The sequence below is a fragment of the Synchiropus splendidus genome, chromosome 15 (assembly GCF_027744825.2).
Source record: "Synchiropus splendidus isolate RoL2022-P1 chromosome 15, RoL_Sspl_1.0, whole genome shotgun sequence".
In the NCBI taxonomy this organism is placed as follows: domain Eukaryota; kingdom Metazoa; phylum Chordata; class Actinopteri; order Syngnathiformes; family Callionymidae; genus Synchiropus; species Synchiropus splendidus.
Genome location: NC_071348.1, coordinates 16,563,583 through 16,578,699, shown reverse-complemented (window position 1 = coordinate 16,578,699; position 15,117 = coordinate 16,563,583). Strand labels below are relative to the sequence as shown.

The 15,117-nt window shown below is 41.6% G+C and overlaps 1 long non-coding RNA gene across 1 annotated transcript; it reads left to right on the top strand.

Moving 5' to 3' along the window:
- Nucleotides 1-12,509: 12,509 nt before the first annotated feature.
- On the top strand, nucleotides 12,510-15,098 carry LOC128746540 (uncharacterized). Its single transcript, XR_008412559.1, has 3 exons — nucleotides 12,510-12,698; nucleotides 13,409-13,547; nucleotides 14,569-15,098. It is a non-coding gene; the product is annotated as an uncharacterized LOC128746540 (long non-coding RNA).
- The last annotated feature ends 19 nt before the right edge of the window (nucleotides 15,099-15,117 follow it).

Below are 15,117 nucleotides of genomic sequence, written 5' to 3'. Positions count from 1 at the left end.
CAGCAAAACCGGTGGCATAATGCGCTAATGGCTGGTTTGCTGTCGTTTTATGAAACACAACAATTTTACGCCTCACTATCCGTTCAAACAGTGGTATATCTGTGAATGTGATAGGTGTTTGAGAATCTAAACCAGCTTTGTTTTGTAATTTCCTCCCCAACTCAACACAATCTTGATACGCACGGTTAGGATTAAGGAGACAAGAAAGGCTGATTGCGAGATGTCGTCTTTTTTTACCAATAATTTCGGCATCCAGCGTCTTCTCGAGCTTGCGTTTAGCGCCTCCTCGAGGGTTATGTACAATTTGGACCGTTAATTCAATTCTCTTACCCATAGCGATGACTCTGTCAGATTGCACTGTGTTGCTAAGGAGGTCCTCAAAAGCAGGGAAGATATTCCCGCCGTCGCCTTCAACCACAACATTAACGTGTTCTTGAACATCTACGCCTACCACTTCAAGCTGAACCACATCCTCTCGATCTGCCAGTCTCTGCGCTTCATCAGCCAACTCCCTGACCTGTTGCATCAAACCTCTGTAGAAAGTAGCTAAATCAGGAGTGTCCGGTACAACAGGTCGTTTTAGCACCCTTCTTATCCTATCGGTGTTAAAAGGCTCTATGACTTCGGATTCAATACCGGTACCTCCAACACAACTTCCTTCCTGAACCGAATCACCGCCATCATCAACATTGTCATCGCTACAGTTAGAGTCAGACACATCTACCAGAGGGTCAAGAGCAGGTGTCCCTGAATCAGTCGTCTGCAGATTATCAACAAACCTTTCTAACCAATCCTCGTTGTCTAAAGAGGTATCGGCTCTACCCTCGCGGGATGATGCAGGAACCATATTTAAAATTCGGTTACCCTCTCTCTCACCGAAAAAAATTGACTCCATGTTTTCGTTTATACACGGATCATAGACCTGCACTACATCCTCCTCAGACATGTCGTCAAACAAGTCAGACAGAAACATACGTGTTGACGAGGCACTCTGGTCAATGAGGTGTGGTGTAGTGTGCTGGTTATAAAATAATAATTTAAAAAATTTAATAAACAAAACAACAGTCTCAAAACACAAACCCCGTGGTGTAACAACAATCTCAAAACACAATCACCCGCGGTGCAACAGCAACCTCAAACCCCAATCACCCAGCACTGCTTTTAAATAATGAGGCTCCAAATGGACCTTACTGTGGTTGAACTTCAGTCAGATCAGTCCACGACGTCTGTTACCACCAGGTCCTTGACGTTTTAGGAGCCTCAGAACTTCAGACACCAGAGCTTTATTTGTGACGTCCTTAACGATGAGTTCTGTAACAACGGTAATAATATATAAGACATATGCACCCCAGCTGATTACTCATTGAAATAGTTGTTAATCTTACCTTCACGTAGATTTCTCACCAAACGACGGTATCTACGTGCTTGACGTGCTTGCCGGGCTAGACGACGACACTGTATTTCACTCTGATGAAGACGTCGTTCAAGCGTACATACTCTGCATTCGAGCTGTTGTTTTACAGCCGTTGCATCATAGAACGCTATAGGGTCGGCGACGCTGGAGAGCGGGGTCTGTCTTGGGTAGCTGCGACAGAGCGCTCGGGGGCTGGGGGTAGAGGCGGGGTTTGGTCAGGGGGTGATGCGGGGCAAGTCGACGTTGGTATCCGGGGCGATGTCCGCGGCTTGTCTGTGGTTGCTGGCAGTGCTGATGGTGTCGGCGACGGTGGCTGTGGAGGTGCGGATAGCCCAGATGCCGACATCGAGTCTTCAGCAGGGAACGGTCCGGATAGTAGATCCAGAGGTACTGAGGAAACCGACGTCGATGTCTCCCACAAAGGCCAAGAACCAGAGGGGAGAGCTGAAACAGAATACCGACAACAATACAAATGTAAATACAATCTAGAAGCAAGACCTCGGATAGCAGTTAATATGATATTAATATAAACAGAGTAGTATGAAAATAACCCTAGTACAATATGAAAAAATACGACCTGCGGAAAAACAAAATTACGTAATCATATAACCGGTGTAGAGCCGTGTTGTTTTCTAGCGATGGCTATAATAAGACAACAACACGTGTAGCATCCATATCGATACTCATGGGCAGAACCATCATCACAACAGAAGCAAATAGTGAAGAGCAGTAAAAAAAAAAAAAAAAAAAAAAATTAAAAATTTTTTTTTAAAAATAGTAAATAAATAAATAATAATAAAATAAAATAATAAATAAATTAATAAATAAATGTAGGGATCTACTAAGGATCAACATTTAAAGCGTAAAAACAAATAGTAAATCACTAGTGTATACTGTCATTAAACCACTTTACAATAAGTAAAATCACGACCTCTAGTGGACGCCGTCGTTAAACCACATTACAGTTAGTAAAATCACGACCTCTAGTGGCCGCCGTCGTTAAAGCACATTACAGTTAGTAAAATCACGACCTCTAGTGGCCGCCGTCGTTAAAGCACATTAAAATTAGTAAAATCACGACCTCTAGTGGCCGCCGTCGTTAAAGCACATTACAGTTAGTAAAATCACGACCTCTAGTGGACGCCGTCGTTAAACCACATTACAATTAGTAAAATCACGACCTCTAGCGGCCGCCGTCGTTAAAGCACATTACAGTTAGTAAAATCACGACCTCTAGTGGCCGCCGTCGTTAGAGCACATAACAGTTAGTAAAATCACGACCTCTAGTGGCCGCCGTCGTTAAAGCACATTACAATTAGTAAAATCACGACCTCTAGCGGCCGCCGTCGTTAAACCACATTACAGTTAGTAAAATCACGACCTCTAGTGGCCGCCGTCGTTAAAGCACATTACATTAGTAAAATCACGACCTCTAGTGGCCGCCGTCGTTATTTAGCCTACAATGCAGAAACAGTTCAAACATTGACTAATGCTGAAAACGAAAAGTATTTCTTTCTTTTTGTTTTGGTATCCGTGGCGATGTCCGCGGCTTGTCTGTGGTTGCTGGCGGTGCTGATGGTGTCGGCGACGGTGGCTGTGGAGGTCCGGATAGTAGATCCAGAGGTACTGAGGAAACCGGCGTCGATGTCTCCCACAAAGGCCAAGAACCAGAGGGGAGAGCTGAAACAGAATACCGACAACAATACAAATGTAAATACAATCTCGAAGCAAGACCTCGGATAGCAGTTAATATGATATTAATATAAACAGAGTGTAAATGTAGGGATCTACTAAGGATCAACATTTAAAGCGTAAAAACAAATAGTAAATCACTAGTGTATACTGTCATTAAACCACTTTACAATAAGTAAAATCACGACCTCTAGTGGCCGCCGTCGTTAAAGCACATTACAATTAGTAAAATCACGACCTCTAGTGGACGCCGTCGTTAAACCACATTACAGTTAGTAAAATCACGACCTCTAGCGGCCGCCGTCGTTAAAGCACATTACAGTTAGTAAAATCACAACCTCTAGTGGCCGCCGTCGTTAAAGCACATTACAATTAGTAAAATCACGACCTCTAGCGGCCGCCGTCGTCAAACCACATTACAGTTAGTAAAATCACGACCTCTAGTGGCCGCCGTCGTTAAAGCACATTACAATTAGTAAAATCCCGACCTCTAGCGGCCGCCGTCGTTAAAGCACATTACAGTTAGTAAAATCACAACCTCTAGTGGCCGCCGTCGTTAAAGCACATTACAATTAGTAAAATCACGACCTCTAGCGGCCGCCGTCGTCAAACCACATTACAGTTAGTAAAATCACGACCTCTAGTGGCCGCCGTCGTTAAAAGCACATTACAATTAGTAAAATCACGACCTCTAGTGGCCGCCGTCGTTAAAGCACATTACAATTAGTAAAATCACGACCTCTAGTGGCCGCCGTCGTTAAAGCACATAACAGTTAGTAAAATCACGACCTCTAGTGGCCGCCGTCGTTAAAGCACATTACAATTAGTAAAATCACGACCTCTAGCGGCCGCCGTCGTTAAACCACATTACAGTTAGTAAAATCACGACCTCTAGTGGCCGCCGTCGTTAAAGCACATTACAGTTAGTAAAATCACGACCTCTAGTGGCCGCCGTCGTTAAAGCACATTACAATTAGTAAAATCACGACCTCTAGCGGCCGCCGTCGTTATTTAGCCTACAATGCAGAAACAGTTCAAACATTGACTAATGCTGAAAACGAAAAGTATTTCTTTCTTTTTGTTTTGGTATCCGGGGCGATGTCCGCGGCTTGTCTGTGGTTGCTGGCGGTGCTGATGGTGTCGGCGACGGTGGCTGTGGAGGTGCGGATAGCCCAGATGCCGACGCCGAGTCTTCAGCAGGGAACGGTCCGGATAGTAGATCCAGAGGTACTGAGGAAACCGGCGTCGATGTCTCCCACAAAGGCCAAGACCCGGAGGGGAGAGCTGAAACAGAATACCGACAACAACACAAATGTAAATACAATCGAGAAGCAAGACCTCGGATAGCAGTTAATATGATATTAATATAAACAGAGTGTAAATGTAGGGATCTACTAAGGATCAACATTTAAAGCGTAAAAACAAATAGTAAATCACTAGTGTATACTGTCATTAAACCACTTTACAATAAGTAAAATCACGACCTCTAGTGGCCGCCGTCGTTAAAGCACATTACAATTAGTAAAATCACGACCTCTAGCGGCCGCCGTCGTTAAACCACATTACAGTTAGTAAAATCACGACCTCTAGTGGACGCCGTCGTTAAACCACATTACAGTTAGTAAAATCACGACCTCTAGCGGCCGCCGTCGTTAAACGACATTACAGTTAGTAAAATCACGACCTCTAGTGGACGCCGTCGTTAAACCACATTACAATTAGTAAAATCACGACCTCTAGTGGCCGCCGTCGTTAAAGCACATTACAGTTAGTAAAATCACGACCTCTAGCGGCCGCCGTCGTTAAAGCACATTACAATTAGTAAAATCACGACCTCTAGCGGCCGCCGTCGTTAAACCACATTACAGTTAGTAAAATCACGACCTCTAGTGGACGCCGTCGTTAAAGCACATTACAGTTAGTAAAATCACGACCTCTAGTGGCCGCCGTCGTTAAAGCACATTACAATAAGTAAAATCACGACCTCTAGTGGCCGCCGTCGTTAAAGCACATAACAGTTAGTAAAATCACGACCTCTAGTGGCCGCCGTCGTTAAAGCACATTACAATTAGTAAAATCCCGACCTCTAGCGGCCGCCGTCGTTAAACCACATTAGAGTTAGTGAAATCACGACCTCTAGTGGACGCCGTCGTTAAACCACATTACAGTTAGTAAAATCACGACCTCTAGTGGACGCCGTCGTTCAAGCACATTACAGTTAGTAAAATCACGACCTCTAGTGGCCGCCGTCGTTAAAGCACATTACAATTAGTAAAATCACGACCTCTAGCGGCCGTCGTCGTTAAAGCACATTACAATTAGTAAAATCACGACCTCTAGTGGCCGCCGTCGTTAAAGCATAGTGTGAAATAGTAATCACGACCTCACGTGGCCGCCGTCGTTAAAGCATAGTGTGAAATAGTAATCGCGACCTCTAGTGTCCGTCGTCGTTAAAGCATAGTAGTAAAATCACAATGACGCTTAGCAGCAACAGTTACTCAAACACCTTCAATAGTAAAATGACACCGTCTAAAAGCACATAGCCGGAACATAGACAAACCGCATTACAGATAAAACACACACACACGCACACACACACACACGCACACACGCACGCACGTACGTACGCACGTACGCGCACACACACACACACACACACACACAATAGCGAACATACAACCATTCAACTGATACTGAACGGTAGAGATGTGTTGAAAAAAAATTGAGATTCGTATCTTACCAAACGTTGGTGTTGGTGTTGGTGTTGAAGCGACAGGTAGAAGGTGTGGCGTGCTCGTTGTCTTTGTATCTGTTTTCATGTGAAAAAATAAATAAATAAATACAGCAGTGAAACGTAAACTATCACTCCAAAATGTTTTTTCCCACCTCCTATCAGCTGAGGCGTCTGTTTTCATACGCACAGGCGTTGAATAAAACAAAAAACATAGGTAGTTAAATATAAAATACATCGACAGACTGTGGTTAAAATACTTTTTTTTTATTGAACTGAATGTTTTGCTCTCACCGTTGAACAGTTGGAGCGACCCGTTCAATGAATGATCAGCATCCACAGGGTCTGGATGACTTCCCGGTCGTGTCTGATTTCCGGGTTCCGGGTGATCTTTTCATGCACAAACACACACACACACATACGCATGTATATACACTTAATAAATACCGCTATTCTTTACCTAGTTATCGTAATTATGATTAGAATCGCTGTCTCCTTCTCACCAATGACTCGCGTCGGTCCTGTCTTCCGTGCCGAATTATACCGTCGCTTACGGCTCAGAGAGCGTTGGTTACTCCCCTTCGCTCGATTTCCTGTACTCGGCCCGGGACGAACTCGTCCTCGCTGTCGATTATTATAATACACGGCGTGTTCTGAGCCTCGGTGCCGCTGTCTTGAAGACTCGCTCTCGGATTCACAGCCGACAGATCCGCACGGGCATCTCCGTCTTCAAAAGTTACACGCATTAACCGCTCAAGCTCCTCAGCGCCGATCAGCGTCTCCGGGAAGTTATTCGCGGAGGCGATAATATCTGAAAAATAGAAGTGCGGCTGTTGTAACACATAATAGAGATATTAACAACGAATTATAAAATAATTCAATATTTTTACCAGTATCACTCTGCGTTAAATGAACGTCACACAGATGAGTGACGACGTCTGTCAATGAAAAGAGACATGGTACGTGATAAACATGGCGTAACGTTTTTATTATACTTATATATGTAAATGTAAATACATAGATACACATATATGTATATACTTATATGTATACTGTATAGATATAGATAGATGGATAGATAGACAGATAAATATTCACCTACGACGTGCAGAGGAAGAGGCATCCATGGGTAGTCTGGAGTCCTTTTGGAAAGGAGGATGAAGTTCTGGAAGGTCTGGTCAACAGCGAAGGTTACCCCGGAACTGATGTAAAATGTGGTATGTTTCGGTGTCTGAGAAAGAGTCAGGCATAATGCCTGTTGACACCCCCCGGTTAACCCTTTTTTAAGTATTTCCTGAGTAAGTAAAATTGCATCGTTTCAAACTCACACAGGGTGTAAAATTAAATAGACTGATTCAACAGAAACTCATATGAGTTGAATAGCTGTGTCATTTGAACTAATGCTGAAAACTAAAGTATTTCTTTCTTTTGTTTTATCCTTGTTGACTCAACCTTATTTTCTGAAAACTAAAAGTATTTCTTTCTTTTGTTTTATCCTTGTTCACTCAACCTTATTTTCTGAAAACTAAAAGTATTTCTTTCTTTTGTTCTATTCTGAAAACTAAAAGTATTTCTCAAACAAGTACAAATTATCTGTTTAAACGCATTTTGAAAAATGGTGCATGAGTTGGGTAGCTGCGTCGTTTGAACTATTAGTGAAGACTAAAAAGTGTTTTCTTTCTACTGTCTTATCTTTAAGAAATATTTCAAGAATGAAAAACTTCTTCATAAGATGTCAAATAACTTCTAAAATGTTTAAACCCGAAATAATATTGTAGCTACTAATGTGTTTTGATTATTTAGCCTGCAATGCAGAAACAGTTCAAACATTGACTCATGCTGAAAACTAAAAGTATTTCTTTCTTTTTGTTTTACCCCTTTTTTTTTTACCCACACCCCTAAGGTAATCCTCCCGGTGTCTCATCACACACCCACCCTCCCGCTGACCCTGACTGACCCTTGCGTCTGTGAGGATGTAGCTGACCCCCACCCCCTGCATCACACAAGGGTGAAGCTACCCCTTGGACCTTCATTATTTTAATTTCCTGTTGATATAAAAATGGGGAGGGTAATTATTCTTTTTGATATAAAAAGGGGTGGGGTTTATTACTTCCGGAAGGGGAGGGTTTTATTACTCCCGGGGGCCATCAATCATACAGATTTGACATATAGTGGTCTCCTTCATCTCTCTGTCTATTTATAGAATCCCAAATCAAAAAATGCAGAGGAAAACATGAACTCAGCGGCAGATGGTTCCTGTGAGCATGTTTACAAATCAGGTTTCAGCACAGTCTGAGGTGCAAGAGAGACAAAGGTTTCCCACCTCCCTGCCTGTTACCATCTGCAGCTCTCTGTACTCTCTGGGCACCGAGCGAGCAACACGCGCCAAAACTGCACACATTAAAAACGCAGCTCAAGATTGCATGACGCTTATTGACTCAGTGCTTGAAACAGACCCAACTCAAAGGAGGTTTCAGAACACAGTGATGGGCCCTGGTATGTTGTGTTTCATTTGAACGAAACAGTAAATAGAGCCGTGCTTGTTGTTCAGTATAAAATAAGGAAAGACAGTCCCCACGAAGTGGATTCAAGATCGTTGCCATTGCAATCACACACACAGTCAAAGAGCCTCTGGGAGCTTTTGAAGCCTCCAGGAACATGCTGTCCTCTTCTCAACATTACACCAACAAAACAGCACAGGGGGAAATGCTTTTCTGCGAGATTTCACTAAATAGCTTCACGATTGCTTTCATTGCTACTTCCTGCCACTGCATATGTTTGATTTCCCTTAAGTTTCTCAGATAAATGTCTCATAAATGTCACAAGATGCAGATCAGTCAATTCAGTCAATAGAAGCTGTGAAATCCTACAGTATATTAACTTCCTGTCCAGTTTTCCATGACCACCTGAACTTACTCCCAGGTTGTCCCACGACTTTTGACTTCCATACTTAGCAAAGATGACCACACAAAAATGCTACGCTGATTCGACATTAGCATCATGAATAATAACCGTTTTATAGCACAGTACCCTTGTAATGCTCTTTCGTGGCAACAGCTCTTACACTTCTGTGTTCTCATAACTACGATCTACATATGTCTGTTATTAGCATTATCATTAGCATATTATAAACAGAATGTATAAACAAGGAAACCAAAGGGAAAATGTAAATTATGCACTAATAAAACATGTTTTTTGATTATACATTATTTAATTTTAAGTACATTATAACGGGTGATTCTTAATGTTCTGTACGTTATAAATATTGGAGGGTCTTCATAACAGGTATTATGGAAACCACTTGGGCATTAAGTCTTTAGCAGAGTCACACAGAGCTCATCTCTAGGGTTTAAAGGCATCATGCATAACAATAGTGAATTATTATTCATGTTTTCAGGATATAGGGTCAAAAATGAGAAAAGCATATGTCATCCAATTAAAAGGGGTAGGCTTCAAGAACCTGCACTTTGATTTAAAGAATCTTGTTTTAAATCTCTCTGCGTTCATGTGGCTGCACATTTCAATCCTTGATATGTAATGCATATGGCAGAATTGACAATAAATCTACCTTTACCTTCACGCACGACTCTAGTCAAATCTGACCTTCAGAGGTGGAGAAATTTAAAAAGAAAAAAAAAAAAGTGATTTTGTTTGGAGTGGGAAGTCTCCTCGGGTCAGCAGATCGTTACTCCATAAGTGTAAATTCAAAACAGTTTTATTATTGAGCCTCTTATATTCATAAAATCTGCTGTCTTACTGATGTTTACCTTAGTCCAAACTGGAAATGTTTTCATGCTCATCCTCTATTAATGCTCCGGTATATTCCTCACTGCCTATGAAAAGACCTACCAATGTCAAGAATCCCAAGGTTACGTTCCATGCTATTAAAGTTTGCTCCCAATTTCAGAAGCGCTGTAAATATAATTCAGCCACTTGCTTAATTTTCTCAGGAATATTTACTCAGAATTCTGGCCCAAAAAGAGAATCGTGTGTTTCCTCCCTCTTACTTGGAGAAATGCTTGTCACGCTCGTACAATAGTCTCTCAAAACAATATCAAATCATATATTTTGTCTAAAATAAATAAAAAAATAAAAACTTTCACAGGTTTCCTTCTCTACCTCCTGACTCAGCAACAATCTACTCAGCCCTAGAAGAGAATTGTTTCTGAAATATATTAATGAGATTGAGGTCAAAAACGAGAGGAGCATACAACAGGGAATCAGGTTTTCAAATAGATGAAAGTTGGTGGGAGAAAACGGTCACTGAATTTCAGTAAGTTACATCATGCGCATGCCCGATCCTTATTCATTTCAAGGTCATATGTGGGGTCCCCTTCAGCAAAGATAAAAATAAACATTTCAATATTACTATTAATAGCTATGGGAGAAGGAAAACACGCCTAAAATTTCCCTTTATGCCTTTACCATCAATAAAATTTGTCAAACGCCTTGTTTTTCTGCGCTTAAATTGGCCGCAGATACAAAGATGGTGACGTGTGATCCAGTTACACCTGATTCAGCTGGACACTGGCAGTACATCTTCATTCACAGAAACACTGCTATGACATCAAATATGAGCTGGACAGTGAGGCAGCTGCCAGGACAGCAACTCCAGCTGGACGGGTGAGATGTTTCTCCAAGGAAGTTATCGCTAAATTATTAATTATCCTGGCTCAGCATCGACCAAATGACCTGCTGATGATTGTCTAAATGCATCCACCAGTGCGGATGTTGGATGCGTTTATTCAGCAAGCTACAGTCAAGTTTAAAGGGCGTTTCTTTTCTCTTGTTTTTATTAAATGCAGTAATTTCAAGTGACGGTGCAAGCAAGCTGAGGTCAAGCACCAGCATGTTAGTGACGTGCAGGTGCAAAAGACGATGTGATTCATTCAATATATTTGAGGAGCGAAAAGGGGATCTTAAAAAGTGAACGTGATCGGTTGCAAAACAAATGGCAGGCATCCAAATATCCATGAGTCAATTCCAAGAAGTTGCTTAATTTTCCCAGGAATATTTACTCAGAATTCTGGCCCAAAAAGAGACAGATTCAAGACAGATTCAAACAGATTCAAACCCTTAATTCGGATGCAGAGCCATTTGAGTCTCTGATAACTTTGTGAGACACTTTGCTTTGTTAGACACGATCAAAGAAAGTGAAAGGTTATTTTTGCCATAGTTTGGTCATGGTTTATTTGTTGTATAACTTCTCTGTGAATTACTTCACTCAGTGATGCTGCAATAGTGGCATGTCCGTCCGGAGAAGAAGAATGATCTTGTTTAATAGCTTTACATTCCTTGGATGAATGCAGACACTAACAATGTTGGAACGTGGCAATGGCTGGTGCAGAAACACACCTTGTTTACCTGTGTGGATGCTGCGCTTCCTTTCACCCTGGTGCTGAGCTCATCCTGGCCGATCTGGCTGTGGTTGTGTCTGCTGTAGAGCAGTCTGAGAGGCACCGTGTCCTCCTTCCCCACCGACCTGCTTTCATCGCGGATATCCTTCCAGCTCGCCGCTGCACAGAGAGAACCGGTAGTAACTGATTAAAAAAAAACATCGCCGTCTGAAAATCAATGCCGGTTGTTTTTCTCGCCGAACACCTATCATTTATCACGAAATGTATCACCAAGCTGTGAATAGTGACTCTGATACAAACAAAGGCCTGTTTATCTGTAGAGGCGAGTTCTTTTTCGAGAAATATCACATTAGCATTCCGGCAGATTTTGCCCTGCCGCCCATAAATCCACTCCAAATTGTGGTTTTTTTTAAATGACTTTATTGGCTTTTGATCACATTTCTAGCGACAAATATATCCCACATTGTAATATTATGTGCTTGTTTTATGTAAATAACGCTTATTTTCTTTCGTTTGGACCGAGATAGTTTTGTGATTCCCTGTTAAATCGTAGTATTGTGACGTTACCGTTTACGACAAATATATTCTATTTTGGGTCGGTTATCTGCGCGCACTGAAAAACGTGCAATAACTACGTTTGTTCACTTGGCATACCGTAATCCTTTGAATACTTTGCCTCAAAAATCCTTTCTCTCGTAGGCGTCATTTCTCAATGGCTTTGTGAATGGCCTCTGGTCACGTGACTGATAGAACACAAAAACATGGCGGACACCCGTTCTAGTTTTGCTTTAAATTGTGAGATTTTAAAACAATTAAAAGCTATTGTTGCGTTTTGATCACATTTCTAGCGACAAATGTACGCCTTACTTTCATTTTTTCCGCTCGTTTCATGTATATGACGCTTCGTTTTTTTCGTTTTGACCCAGATTATCTCGTGGGTCTCAATTCAATGTATTATTGTACAGCTGGCCAGTAATTCCGCAGCCAATTGCGGGGTTTTGTTGAGTCGTAATCACATGTAATGTACCTTTAATTTTTAAATATTATGTCATGAAAATGATATAATATTTATTATCCGACTGGGGAAGGAAGTGGATGGCAGGAACTGACGTCACGGACCAAATACGTTATTTATTTATCATTGGTATCGAATACATTTCTACGCCAAATAGTATTATCGGATATTTAAAATCGTATCAACTGCATATAAAGTCTTTTGACAAGAAAGGAAGTTCCATGATTTATTCGTTTTGCTGAATCACGCTTCGTTCTCCGTCACTGACGTCAGCGGAAGCGCAAGCGGACCATTTCAAACCTCCCAAGCCGTAGTTTCTATTTTTATTCTGTTTAAATATGTACACGTGATGTGGACGCCGACGTCTCTTTGGAGATGTGAATTTATGCTTTGGATGAATAATTCAATTATACAAACACGTTGGACTTTGACGTCATCAGTGGTCGACCAGAACAAAAACATGGCGGAAAGTCATTCGGCTTGACTTCGGTAAAAACTCCTCTTCTTTTTTGTTTATCATCCTTTCGTCTATTTAGAGTCTGTCAGAGATTTTGTAGAATTGCAATACTGCGTTCGCTGTTGGTACTGTAGAAGCTTATTTTGTTCTCCGGGAGTTGCCATAGTTGGCAGGGGGGTGTTATGTTGGACTGCGCGGGTTTTTGGGTCGTGTCTAACGGAGACTGAAGGCACGAATAATGTTGTTATCTTGCTGCACCAACGAACTTGGACCTTATTAACAGCTGTCCCCGCGGATTTACCAAATATAACCCTCGGCTACAATACTGCGGACACCAAAGACACGGAGCTGAATGATTTTGACGTGAGTTATGTATTTATTCTATTTCTTAATATTTGAATTTATTTAGTTTGTTATTTGATAACCTTTCTCCGTGTCGATGGTTGTTAATATGGGGGTAACTTATCCGGTTTCCATTTCTTTTCTTTTCTTCTTGCTGATTTGCATAGTCACGCCCACTGTGTTTAAAATCAAGTGGCCACTGATAAATTGGTATTCAGGCTGTACTCACTCAACTGAGGAGCATCATGGATGACGATGATGCCTTATTTCTTGCTGATTTGCTGTTGGAGGAATGCAAGGTCGGCATTTAATGCTCTCATGATCTGTCCTGAGACTTTCTAACAATATGTAATATTGTGTATTAGGTGACGCTAACATTTTCCATTATCTTTATTTTAAGAATACTCAACCTAAAGAATCCTCAGAAGTGTCTGGACCGGACAAATTTACTTTTTTTTGGGTTGAGGAGGACGAGGAAGGGAGTCCTATCCCAAAGAGGAGGAGAACAGGGAAGAAGCGGGCAAAGAGTTCATCCTCAGGTGATTTTTGTTCACTAACTTTATGGTCTCTATTGCCTGTCTTTGGCTGACTACATTGGTTATGTATTATTATAGAACTAATGTCAGTCAACTGCTTCAGTATTTGATTGATTTGACATGGTTGTGGGGCTAACTATTTGACACGACACTGTCCTAGTGAGGACATTTCGCTGAATACAGGACATAATGTTTACATGGTGGAGTAGTTAGTATAAGTGGTTTACTGTAATGCGGTTAACTGGTTTATTTAATTTCAGAGTCCTGCTTAATGTTAGTAATTTGTTTTGGATGTTTGTTGTTGTTGTTGTTGTTTAAGGTGAGAGACAATGGTCAATTGTCAATTGGGTCAATGAGTCCTCACAAAGTCCTCACAAAACACAATTATGTGTGTGAGTTACAAAACTCTACTGAAAACAATGGTGTCAAAATATTGGCTGAAGGGAGACGTGTCTTGAAATAGTTAAAGAAGCCACTTTGACCAGAGGGGAAATCCTTCTTTCAACATGAGGTCTTGACTTGGACCCTATCTTTCAGCTTCATACAATGATGTCCTGAACACCCCCCTCAGGTACATCAACATGTGAATAGAGCCTTTGTCTTTCATAACTAGCTGATGTTGATGGGCCATTATGATTAACAACAATTGCTCCCTTGAACAGGGACTTATGGCATTCAAGTACACACACATTACCATATTGCACCCACCCAGTGAATACATCCTACTGGGTGGATCCTCTACTACACTTGGACGGGTGACTATTACAAATGAATACATCAGCAGTAACCATCAAGCAATCCATTGTTAGAAATGTGCATGTAACCCAGGAGTACCGGTTCTTGACAGTTGGAATGTTTGATTTGACTAGTACCTGCTCTGACTTTCTTCTTAGCCTCAGTAGTTTAATGTCGAACTGTCAACAGATCTATGGATTTATTTTCAACATACTACTATTTTCCTGCTTTTTATTGTGACGTTTCGAGTCCATTTGTCCATTTAAACAAATCTCCCTACTCTCAACAGTGACTTCTGGGAGCATGCACTCATTGCCATGTGCTCCATCTACAAGTGGACATCAGCACGTGACTGAGACCGTTCAAGATATATATTTTAGCAGCAGTTTATTTACCCTCTTCTTTCCATGTTTGTCTTATTGCTGCTACATTTGGTTACCTTACCCTGTTTTCTAGGATCCCTCATTCAAGAGGTGCAGGACCTTTTGGGACCTGCCATAGACCCAGCACCTTCACACTGGAAAGACAGGAAAGCTTCAACTCTGGAAAAGTGGACTGTGTTAAGGCCGTATATGGTTAATCAGATGTTACAGTCTGAGAAGCCTATAGAGGGAACTTGTCACCACTGCAGATCTAAGACTGCTGTTGTGAAATGTCAGGATTGTTTGCCTAGACCACTTCACTGTGCAGCCTGTGATGTTTCCATCCACAATTCCATGGTTTTCCATAATAGATCATCCATGATAGAGGGATTCTACAGGCCACTGCCACCAACCACTCACATCAGGGAAGAGAAGGGAGGAAAATTCTCCTTCCATGAAAGAGGTCTGTACTGAGA